This window comes from Pinus tabuliformis, chromosome 1_1 (genome assembly GCF_031772625.1).
Source record: "Pinus tabuliformis cultivar Carrire ecotype Pingquan chromosome 1_1, CPIR1, whole genome shotgun sequence".
Lineage (NCBI taxonomy): Eukaryota > Viridiplantae > Streptophyta > Pinopsida > Pinales > Pinaceae > Pinus > Pinus tabuliformis.
The window spans coordinates 409,444,958-409,455,777 of NC_142297.1; positions in this window are offsets into that span (position 1 = coordinate 409,444,958).

Here is a 10,820-nt window from a genome sequence, read left to right on the forward strand (position 1 = left end):
ATGAAAAATTGAAGGCAAAGACATATGCCCAATACCTCAAGCTTACACCACCAAACCAGACCAGACTGATGTCAGCCTTTGACATCAAAGCAAGGAAAATGCAGGTATCATTTTTGCAGCCCACTGTACAACAACCAAAGACCTCAACAGATTACAAGAATAAAAATTTTGAGGTGTTGGCCAGGGATGTTCAACCCATTGATCAGATAGAGTTCCACAAGCAGGCTAGAGAAACGATTTACTCCACCCTTACAAGAAAGGCCATGACTTCCCACAGGCTGCAGGATTCATTGGATAATGTGGCAACCCAATTCAAATTGGAGAAGGCCTCCTCATAGGCCAAATAAAACATAATAAAGTCCTTGGAGGACTTGGTCATTGAACTGGGCCATGACCCAGGTGATGTTAAGGCCACTGAGAAATTAATCAAGAAGAAGAATGAGGACATAACAGCCCTCAAGAAACAGCTGAAATTGCGTCATTTACAACACCCATAGACAAAGGAGGTCTTGTAAAGTCAGAGAAATCATGAAGAGATGATGGACCTAGTGTTGCAACTGAATGATCAGTTGAAGGAGATGGAGAAAGAACTTAATAGCTTAATGAAGCTCAAACAAGCTAGTCTAGATAATGCTCCTACAACTGTCATTCCAACAGTTACCACCATTATACCTTCTACTTTGGAACCATCCTTATCTCCCACTACTCCAATAGCCACTTCACTACCGACAACTACATCAAGAACAGGCTCCACATGTGATGAAGCAAACAGGCTGGTCAAAGAAATGGAAGAGATGTCCATTCATACACTTAGATGAACATACTTAAGTAGAAAGTCACCAGCTTGGAGACAGATTACAAATTGGCCCAAATCATGCACACAGAAGAACAACAGAAGGTCACAAGGATGGCTGAAAGAATCAAAAGCCTAGTGAAAGAGTTGACACTGAATGAGGCTCTAGGTCAGGCTAAGGATCAACTGTGGGCCAATATCATTGAATCTATCAATGATATTTGGCCATCCATTCAGGTAATTTTTGAACAAATTGAATTGATAAAGAAAGCTAGAAAAGCCACTTAGAAAGTCAAGGAAGAACTTGGAGATATGCCAGAGGAGGAAATAAGAATCATCCACTTCCTCAACTCCAAGAACAAGTATGAGCTGCAAGAACTAGAGATACATGACAGGAAAGGTACAATTTTGGAAGTTAGAAGAGCCCTCACTAAGAGGAATTTGATGTTGAACATGGAGGATAAGTGTCAAACCATGCAACTAGCCATTGGCAGGTTCATGGCTGAGTTCAAACTTTTGAGGCAAAAGGGATTACCAAATACCTTAGTTATAAATGATAAGATAATGACACAAGAATATTACAATAAGAAGATCAGAGAAATGTCCAGAGATCAAGTAAACACTTCATCCATGAAGGGCATACTGACAAGCAAAATATTTTACCAAACTTTTGAAAACTTGTTTTACCTCTAGCACGAGTTAAAACACCTTTTTGTCAATAAGCCCGCTTTTGCCAAATACATAGAGACAGATGAAATATATAGAAAGATGCTCAATATCCCATTACCAAATGAGGAAAGATGCGAAAAACTGAATGATTTACTGTAGTAAAATACACAGTAAAAATTTAAGTGTACAGTAAAATGTAAAAGAACACAGTAAAAGGATATTGACAGGTCAGCAAGGTCAAAGAGTATCAAATGAAAGGTCATAAGTAAATATGACATCCAACGTGAAGACCAAACAACCAAGCAGTTTAAAGGGCAAAAGATCGAAGACTAAAAGAGAGAAGAACCTAAATAAAATGGACAACAAATAGCTATTCAATAGCTATCTCTATCTTCTTGCATGAAGATATTTCCTTTTGCTAGATTACTTCTCAATGCAGTTTGAGATATTTTGTAAATTTCTTTTTGTATAAATACTTCAGAATTTGAAGTATTAAGGGTGGATTGCTATACATTTGTAGATTTATTTTGATCTTAAACCTAAGGGCGATTGTACCATTTTTCAAGTCAACAGGTTGGAGCAAGTAATAAAAAGATTGCACTAGAGGATTCATGAGATGATCTATTAGAGTGAAGTATCTTCTTTTTCTGATTTTTTTACCTTCTTATGTGTTTCATAAACTTAATTGTTTTCTAAATTTTAATGAATTAAATGGAAATATCACTCAAAATTTGTTTAAGTACACTTTTTTTGGCACAGATAGTCATTTATATGTTTTCCTTTGATATCCAGATTTGAGAACCCTTAATTTCTCTCCCATCCTGGTTGATCTCTTTCATTCTCTTCATGATCTGCCCTAGGGAACCCTTAATTTCTCCCTAGATCTGATTGGAAACCATTTCACCTTACAAAATTTGAGACCTGCAGTAACTCCTCTATCTTTCCCTCTAGACATTGTTTTTAGAACTTAATCTAGAGTCTTGTTTGTCTGACATTTGGCCCCAAAACCCAATGGTAAAAGACAATCCTTTGTCATCTAAGTAACTAATCCCACCACCCAAATTCAAATCAAAACCCAAGCACAATCATAACTGGACTAAAATTAATTAACTAAAACAAATTTAAATAAAAAAGAGAGAGCCCTCTCTAAGATTAGGAAGGCTAGGTCCTAATCGCTAAAAGTGGTTAGTTGTTACCTCTATCATTTCTTTTTCTAACAATTTGGAAGAAATTTTGGAGTGATAACATCATTGGCGACTCCGCTGGGAACTTCGATCGTCAGCCTCATAAAACTTTAAGGAAACCTTAAATTTAATCTTAACCCCCTTAAGGCCATTTTTATCAAGTTGTTTTTGAAAAGTTTTATAAAAATTAGCTAAAGAAATTAGAATTTTGGCTCCTAAGAAGACTCAATATACCAGGGAAAACCAAGATCCAAACCCTACTACTATAATTGATGACCCAGACAAAATTATAAGAAAATCAAAAATCGTAGAAACTCAGGTAAGTAGTAGCTAGTTAGTCAACTAAAACTCACTCCCTAAGAAGTTGTCAACTTTAGAGGAAATCCCTTTTGATATTTCATTTGACCTCTCATTATTTAGAACTAAATCTGAGAATGCCATCCATGTAACAATGTTAGACCCTGATTTTACTCAACTCATTGAAGCAAAAAGGGCTATCCATCTAGATTTAGATAAATTTGTCTTAGATGCTTTTGACAAGTTAGAAGCTTTGACCTCTACATTGATAAGCAATATAGATAATGCTTACCTTCAACAATCTGTTGAACTAGTTGCCCTCATTGCTGCTACCTCTGGAATTTCTACACAGTCTTCACTCACTGTAAATACACCTTATTTTACCATAACCTCACCAATAGTATCCACCACAATCCAATCCCATAAACAAGTTATTCATCAACCATCCTCACCATCATCTAGTTCATCTCCATCTAGTTCAAGCCCTTCCTCAACTACCAGCACTTTACCCCCTAGTCAAGCTAGAATGCAAGCGATGGCATACTGATATGCACCTCTGGTTTTACCTACACAACTCCATGCCATGCCCCAAGATTATCAGAGCAAAATCTTTTTGTTTGATGCCACTGGTCAGTACACTGCCTAGCAACATGTAAACAACATGAATAACTATTTTGAGTTGCATGATATAGATGAATCAGATGTCCAAATGAGGTTGTTTGCCCAAACATTAAATGGGGATGTCAGGAAATGGTTCAAAGGTTTACCTGCCCACCATATTGCAGACTTAGCTAATTTTCATAAATTATTCATTGATAGATGGGAGAGAAAGAAAAACCCTCTACAAATACTTTTTGAATACGACAACATTAGAAGAGCTCCTAATGAGTCAGCCTAGGATTATTGTACTAGGTTTAATAATATCTACAATGCAATCCTAGCTAATATTAAACCTCCACCTAACCTAGCATTAATTAAATTCCCTGATGGTTTTGACACTGACATGTCATACTAGTTAAGGGAAAGAAACACTGAAACGTTGGAACAAATGCAAAGAAATGTTAGTGTAAAGGTCAACCTATTAGCCAAGAAAGCCAGAATGAGAAATGAAAAGAGAGTTGTAATTAAAGAGGAAAATTCCACTTCTGATGGAAAGATAGATAGTTTAGCCGGAGTGTAGAGAGAATAATGGATAGATTAGAAAACATGGAAAGGAAAACTTGATGGGAGAATCAACAACCGCCCCCAATAAGAAACCCCAACTTTAGGAAAATTCCTAACACTGGAAAAAATACTATACCAGATTAGCAGATTAGGCCCCCCTTCCAGGAGAACTACACTAAGGGTCCATAGGACCAAGAAGGAGAGGATGATACCGAAATAAACTTACTAGAAAGCAAAGATGAAGAGGTTGTTTTTCTTACTCAAGAAGAACAAGAGTTATACATGTTGCAGTAGCTGCAATTAGAATCTGGTGAATCCATTGAATTTAAACAAGGATATAAGTCAACTATATATGAGGTACACAAACAATATAGCTTAAGAAGTAAAAATAACAATGAAGCTCGCATTAAGAGATCAATCCAGACCTAGACTACGAAAAGAATAGAAGCTCCTATCACTAAAATTTTACAGATCCTCCCTAGGGAAACACTGGAGACTTCTACCTCAAAAATTGTAGATATAACCTCCACTGCAATCCAACATGAAACAAATCACTGAAAACATTCCAAATAAGAGAAATCAAGGCAAAATAGCTGAAACACAGACTGACATGCCTAGTATTGAGAAACAGGATAAAAATACACAGACAAATTTTTTTAAGGAGGATCTCACCCAAACAAACAAAGCCCAACTCCCTTTCAACATCAAAACTGAAATAACAAAACTAAAGATATTAGGTCCTTTGACGACCTAGTAAAGAATGAATCCTATAGATCAAATATAACTGAAATTTTAAATATAGGAGAGGGAGAAGATGTTGTCAATTTGAATGATGATCAACCTGAATTATTGTTTGGCCCTGAGGTGAATCGTACTCATCAGCAAGGGGGAATCCCTCCTTTCTACATTAGCCTAAACATTCATGACATAATATTACATAATGGTATGTTAGAGTCACGAGCATCCCATAATTTGATGCCAAAAGCAATTATGGAGAGACTAAACTTAGACATCACCAGACCATATAAGGACTTGTTTTCCTTTGATTATAGCCAAGTTAAATGCCTTGGTTTGATCAAGGATTTATCTATAACTCTAGTCCAATGCCCAACGAAAAGTATTGTAATGGACATATTAGTTGCAGACATCCTACCCAAATATGAAATGTTGTTATCTCGCCCATGAGGAGAAAAATTGCAAGGATCCTTGGAGTTAGATATGTCTTATGTCACAATATCTATTTTTGGCTAGCAAAGGAAATTATATAGAGAGACCTTGATGAAACACATGGTAAGTAGTGTTGAAAACCCACAAAACTTTCCCATATACTCCATGCATTCTGATATGGACTCTTTCATCTTGTACAATTCAAAACATGACAATAATCAAATCACAGCTAAAGAATTGAAATACAAAACAACTGATAGTGAGAACATTTTCATGAGTCCCTGTGGAATCTATATTTTGATGGATACGTGAATATATTAGGGGCTAGTACAGGAGTTTGGATCCATAATATGGAGAATAATCATTTTGAGGGACATGCATTCAGATTAAAATTCAAGTGTACTAATAACATGGCTCAATATGAAGCCCTGATCTTAGGGTTACAACTGGTTAGAAAAATTGTTTCCAAAAGAGTTTCTATACTTGGAGACTCAGAACTGATTATTAAACAAATTAATGGCAAATACTCTGTAAACAATCCCAAACTTAGTCAATACAGGGAGACTGTCCTAGATTTGATTGAAGACCTCTTGGAAACAAACTTTGTTGCCATTCTCAGAAAACAAAACATGCAAGCCCATAGTCTTGCCACTTTTGCTAGTACATGTAAACTTCCCTTTCAATCCAACCATCAGTATGCTACAGAAGTGAGACATAGGCCTGTTATACCAGACAACTTGAAGTATTGGCAGATTTTCTCCCAGGATTCTTAGATTTATAACTTCATGAATACTAAAGGTGAGTTTCAGAATTGTAAAATAGATACATACTGTACAATAGAAAATAACGTAGATGTGACACGGATGTAAATATTTTAGATATAGCTAAACCTACTAATTTCACTAGATTAGAAGTAGATAACTTAGAAAATGTAGAGATAGAAGAAATAATTAATGATGATCCTCAAATTCTTAATCTTAAAAATAATTTTTTTCCTAAGGGATTAGTCCCCTTAGAGCATTTGTTTGCCTCCAACGATGTAGCTAGGAAACTGAAACTACAACCTTTAAGAGCAGATATAGAAGAATGTAACATGGGGACTGAGGAAAAACCAAAATTCATTAAAATATCAAAAACCTTACCTCTAGAGGAAAAGGTAAAATACATAAATATGTTTAAAGAGTTCCAAGATGTATTTGCATGGTGTTATGACGACTTGAAGTCTGATGACACCAGCATAATTCAACACAAAATGCCTCTCAAAGAGGATCATAAACCTTTCAAACGGAAACTTAGGAGAATTAACCTAGTTCTTATGCCATCTATTGAGAAAGAAGTTAAAAGAATGTATGTTGCCCAAATTATAGCCCCCATTAGATACTCAGAGTGTATTTCAAACTTAGTCATTACAAGGAAAAAGACTGGAGAAATTAGACTTTGTGTGCATTTAAGAAATTTAAACAAGGTCTCATTAAAAGACAACTATCCTCTACCAAAAATGGACCGTATCCTTCAAAGGGTAGTAGGTTCATCTAGGATTTCATTTCTTGATGGATTCTCTGGATATAACCAAATCTTAGTTCAACCAGAGGATCAAGCCAAAACTACATTTACTACTCCTTAGGGTACCTTCATGTATTTGAATATGCCTTTTTTATTAATGAATGCAGGAGCAACATTTCAGAGAGCTATGAATATAGATTTTTCCAAGGAGATCCATGACATCCTAGTAGTATACGAAGATGACATCACTGTCTTTTCTAAATCCGATAATGAACAGCTAGACCATTTGAGAAGAGTTTTCATCAAATGTAGGAAATTTGGGATTTATTTAAATCCCAAAAAGACACTCTTTGGTTTAGAATAAGGAAATCTAGTGGGGCCTATAATATCCAAATATGGAATTAGAATAGATCCTGCTAGAATAGAGACCATTTTGACCGTTGCCCATCCTAGAAACATTAAAGAGTTACATACATTTTTAGGCAAGATAAATTTTCTTACAAGATTCATTTCAAATTAGCAAAATTGATTAGAGAACTAAATAACATGCTAATAAAGGACTAAACACTTAAATGGAAAGTGGAGGCCAAACAGTCCTTTGAAGCCATCAAGGAAGCCTTAACCAAAACTCAAGTCCTAATAAGTCCTGATTTTCAGAAAGACTTTGTAATTTTTTCTTTTGCTTTAGAACACACCATTGTGGTAGTCTTGTTGCAAAATAATGACCAAGGATATGAACAACCAATTGCATTTTTTAGTAAATCCTTAAGAGATGCCACACTCAAATACAATATTATGGAAAAAAAAAGCATTAGCTTTAGTAAAGGCCATCAAAGATGTCAGAGTCTACATTCTGTATTTCCACATCATTGCTTATGTTCCAAACTCAGTGGTTAAGGACATTTTGACACAAAACGGGCCTGAATGAAAGAGAAGAAAATGGATTTCCACAATATTGGAATATGACATAGAGATAAAGCCTACTAAGCTTATCAAAGGCCAAGGTTTAGCCAAACTCATGGCTGAATCGAACTATCTGACCCTAGATATAAACTTCATTAGTGTCGTTCATGATCAAGAAGAGATGGCGACTCCACATATTAGTGTATCTTTTACTGATTCACCCTGGTATGCAGATTTTATATTTGTATTACTAAAATTAGAAGCTACTCCTGGTTTAACAAGAACTAAAGATAGATTTTTGAAAATGAAGTCATTGAGATACTATATTATAAATAATGCTTTGCTTTGGAAAGACATTAGTGGTATTTTCTTAAACTGTTTACTGAAACTTGTATTGTGGGGGATTGTGGAGGAAACTTGTATTAGAAGACTACTACTGAAAAAAATTTGAGGGTTGGTTTCTATTGGCCCACCTTGTTTGCAGATGTTAAGAAACATGTGACCTCCTGTCATAAGTGCTAGATATTTGAGGGAAAGAGAAAACTTTTACCCTTGCCTCTTAAACCAATCTCCACTGAAATTCCATTTCAACAATGGGGGTTAGACTTCATTGGAGAAATACACCTAGCCTCCTTAGCCCAGCATAAGTGGATTATGACAACAACTGACTATTTTACCAAATGGATAGAAGCCTTCCCTTCTAGACAAGCCACAGACACTGTCATTATCTCCTTCCTAGGATATAATATCATGTTAAGGTTTGGATGGCCGCAGAAGCTCATTACTGATAATGCAGTTGCCTTTAAATCCAAGAGAATGATAGACTTTTGTAACAAATACCACATTACCCTCGGCCACTCCACAACATATTACCATCAAGGTAATGGACTTGTAGAATCCTCTAACAAAATTTTGGTCAATATCATTAAGAAATTAGTGGAAGACAACAAAAAGACATGGAACAAAAAGTTGGTCAATGCATTATGGGCAGATAGACTAACTACTAAGAAGTCCATTGGCACATCTCCCTATCAGTTAGTATATGGGATGGATGTTGTTTTTCCATCCTCAATGGGAGTGCTAGTGATGAATATCATCCAAAAATTACAAGTGGAACCAAACGATATCTAGAGAAGGATAAATCAAACCATACACCTCCAGCGGACTAGAGAAGAAGTATATGTAAAATCGCAGGTAATCTAGAACAAAATCAAAAAGGTATTTGATAAAAAGACCAAAGCCAGTGATTTTCACATAGATGATAAAGTTCTTAAGTGGGATTGAAGAAGGGAAGACAAAGGCAAACATGGCAAATTTGACTTCTTATGGCAAGGGCCTTATATCATTTATGGTTACAGGGGTGACAATGCCTTTTTCTTGAGAGAGATAAATGGATTAGATCTACTAAGACGACTTGTCGATGGTAGAATACTGAAGCATTACTTTTCCACTAATTAACCATAGTTCACTTTACTTTGCATCATTTTACATAAGATTGCATAGTGTATATTGGATTGGATAGTAATCGTTTGAAGTTGAAGCCCAGAGAGAAGGCCCAGAGCTTTGAAGGGTTCGTCATCATAAGTATCAATAAAGAAGAAATCACAGAAGAACGGTTTACAAGGTAACTTCAGTCCCAATTCAAATGCTACTAATCTTTAGAGTTCTTGACATTTCACTTGGAAATGACAGCACCATGTGGAGTCACTGTTAGAGTCCTATATTAATAGGATTCATTTTGGATAGGCTATAGTTAGTCCTTTAATACTGTACATACCTTTGCTTTTCTGCAAATGTTTTCCATGTTAAAAATTTAAAAAATGTAAAGAGGGTATGTCTTAAAAGAAATATCAAAGGACAAAAAGAATAAGAAAAGGTAAAAAGAAGTGAAAAAATATGAATCCCAAACAAAAACAGATCATGAAAGTGTGCAATTTTAAGTTCCACTACTTTTTACTTCACTATACAAAAAAATGGTTGTCTACAGCTTGTCATAAAGTCCACAATCCATGATAGTCAAACTGTTTAATCTCGACTACTTCATGCTTTAAATTTCATGTTTATAGTTAGAGAATAAAAGATCTTACCAAACTGTTTAATCTTGGTAGATCAATAGTTAGGTAGAGAAATAAAATGTGCTCATAAGATTAATATGAGTCATTTGAAGATATAAGGTTAGAATTAGATATTTTACTTTTCAAAAGAAAAAGGAAAGAAAGGGTCTGCTAGCTTAAATGCACCCATTAAAGTGAAGAAAAAATGTTAGGGTAAGTAGAAGAAAGGTTGTAGAAATACAAAGTTGATTGAAGCAAAAGCACATTTATTATGCTTAATCATATGTTGTAGTGTGCAGGAGCAATTATGAAAGTGAAAGGATGTTCACAAGTTGATTTGGCTTACTTCCCCTCATTCTATTTCACCCCCCACTACATACTTACTAATTTCCCCATTATCCCATCATTTCCTAGGAAAATACCCTTTTTCCCTTCATTTTCACCCTTGCCCCATGGTTTCACACTTTTCCCTAGCAAATTACCCTCCAGAATTCATTCCCATACCCAAAACCCCTTTTCCCTAATGTGAAACCCATTCCCCTTTGAAAAGATCATTTTTCCCTTATTAATTTCCATTGAAAACCCATAAAACCCCATTTATCCTAAGTTTTATTCCCCCCCGCATTATTTAACTAACTCCACAATTCACATTTTCCCCGACTATAATCCTTTTAACCCACCACCCTGGTGTGGTTAACAAGTCCCCTGCTATATTTTAACCTTGGTCCTGCTACATACAACCCATTCATTATATGCCTAACCTCGGTGATTCATTAATTAATTGCAGTTTAGTGTAATTAATTACCCCAAGGCCTCGCAAATCTCCACCCTTGCTCCCGCCGCGCAACTTCACCGCTCGATAGTCGTTAGATCTGTCACCCCCAGATCTGATGGCGCACATCCATATCGTGTTCATTCACCTCCCAACCTTTACCCGCCCGAGAGAACATGAGATTCGTAGTTCTTCTTGGGCCCCTTTTGGCTATGTGGCATCTCCTTGTTAACTCACATGCTCTCAAGAAAATACCACCACACTCCAAAAAGCGGAGTGATGAGCCATGAAACCGCCTCCCTGCGTAAGCCCAA